The following is a 2,500-nucleotide window of genomic DNA, read 5'->3' on the forward strand; positions in this document are numbered from 1 at the left end:
GCGCAGTGCCTGAGGGTGGCTGGAGAGACAGAGTCCGGCCCGGCTGCTTTGCGTGGATTCTGCCTCTTGAAAAGCCCATTAACTTCTCCCTCCTGAAAGGAGAGAGTCGTTTCTGTAGTATGGGTGGGGGATGGGGCCTCTTGGGTGGGAAGGGGTGGTTCAGGACAGTCCAATTGTCTTTCAAATCTACGGTAGAACTCGTTCAGGTCGTTGGCTAGGCGGGAGTCGTTAGTGGTGTGGGGCGCTCTGGGTTTGTAGTTGGTGATGTGCCTGAGCCCTTTGGCAGACAGAAGCAGCGTCGTTAGTAGAGAACTGGTGTTTTAGTGTATCTGAGTACAGTCGTTTAGCCTCTCTCACCGCTTTGCTAAACCTGTTCTTCGACTCCTTGAATCTGTCTCTATCCCCACTCCTAAACGCTTCCTCCTTCTCCAACCTCAACCTTTTGAGCTTTGCTGAGAACCAGGGCTTGTTGTTGTTAAAGTTCACCCTGGTACGTGTTGGGATACAGCAGTCCTCACAGAAGCTGATGTACACAGCCTCTGTGAGTTCATCCAGACTATTGGTAGCAGTCGTGAACATATCCCAGTCAGTACAGTCTAAGCACGCCCGCAAATCTTCCACAGCCTCACTGGTCCACTGTTTAGATGTCCTCACAGCAGGTTTACAGAGTTTTAGTTGCTGCCTGTATGCACGAATCAGGTGGACCAAGGGAGTTCTGTGCGAGCCGAACAGCCCCGTGACCCACAAGAGAAACATCCCCGCCAAATTCGAGCGTTTGACGGGGTCTATCCGTGAAAAAATATTCACGTTTTTGAGTGCACATGCATTTCTGCTGCAAATGCCTCTGGAAGTTTCATGCCGTTCGTATGCCAATTGTGGCAACACGAAAATGACCCGTTTTCCCATTCCGAGGGATTTCTGTGCGACCCTAACAGCCCCGTGAGCCACAAGAGACACATCCCCGCCAATTTCTAGCGTTTCACGGGGTCTATCCGTGAAAAATATAGACGTTTTTGAGTGCACATGCATTTCTGCTGCAGATGCCTCTGGAAGTTTCATGCCGTTCGTACGCAATGTGGCAACACGAAAATGACCCCTTTTCCCATTCCGAGGGATTTCTGTGCGACCCTAACTAACAGCGCCCGTGAGCCACAAGAGAGACATCCCCGCCAATTTATAGCGTTTCACGGGGTCTATCCGTGAAAAATATAGACGTTTTTGAGTGCACATGCATTCCTGCTGCAAATGCCTCTGGAAGTTTCATGCCGTTCCTATGCAATGTGGCCACACAAAAATGACCCGTTTTCCCATTCCGAGGCATTTCTGTGCGACCCTAACAGCCCCGTGAGCCACAAGAGAGACATCCCCGCCAACTTCTAGCGTTTGACGGGGTCTATGCGTGAAAAATATTAAAATTTTTGAGTGCACGTGCCTTTCTGCTGCAAATGCCTCTGGAAGTTTCATGGCGTTCCTATGCAATGTGGCAACACGAAAATGACCCCTTTTCCCATTCCGAGGGAGTTCTGTGCCACCCTAACAGCCCCGTGAGCCACAAGAGACACATCCCCGCCAATTTCTAGCGTTTCACGGGGTCTATCCGTGAAACATATAGAAGTTTTTGAGTGCACAAGCATTCCTGCTGCAAATGCCTCTGGAAGTTTCATGCGGTTCGTACGCAATGTGGCAACACGAAAATGACCCGTTTTCCCATTCCCAGGGATTTCTGTGCGACCCGAACAGCCCCGTGAGCCACAAGAGACACATCCCCGCCAATTTCTAGCGTTTCACGGGGTCTATCCGTGAAAAATATCAATTTTTTTTTGACTGCACATGCATTTCTGCTGCAAATGCCTCTGGAAGTTGCATGCGGTTCGCATGCAATGTGGCGACACGAAAATGACCCGTTTTCCCATTCCGAGGGATTTCTGTGCCACCCTAACAGCCCCGTGAGCCACAAGAGAGACATCCCCGCCAATTTCTAGCGTATCACGGGGTCTATCCGTGAGAAATATTCACTTTTTTGAGTGCACATGCATTCCTGCTGCAAATGCCTCTGGAAGTTTCATGCGGTTCGTATGCAATGTGGCGACACGAAAATGACCCGTTTTCCCATTCCGAGGGATTTCTGTGCCACCCTAACAGCCCCGTGAGCCACAAGAGAGACATCCCCGCCCACTTCTAGCGTTTCACGGGGTCTCTCCGTGAAAAATATCACATTTTTTGAGTGCACATGCATTCCTGCTGCAAATGCCTCTGGAAGTTTCATGCGGTTCGCATGCAATGTGGCGACACGAAAATGACCCGTTTTTTCCCATTCCGAGGGATTTCTGTGCCACCCTAACAGCCCCGTGAGCCACAAGAGACACATCCCCGCCAATTTCTAGCGTTTCACGGGGTCTATCCGTGAAAAATATTCAATTTTTTGACTGCACATGCATTTCTGCTGCAAATGCCTCTGGAAGTTTCATGCGGTTCGCATGCAATGTGGCGACACGAAAAT

The sequence above is a fragment of the Petromyzon marinus genome, unplaced genomic scaffold, assembly GCF_048934315.1.
Source record: "Petromyzon marinus isolate PM22_M1 ecotype Great Lakes invasive population unplaced genomic scaffold, UKy_Petmar_22M1.pri1.0 PM_G_Scaffold_28, whole genome shotgun sequence".
NCBI classification, from domain to species: Eukaryota; Metazoa; Chordata; class Hyperoartia; order Petromyzontiformes; family Petromyzontidae; genus Petromyzon; species Petromyzon marinus.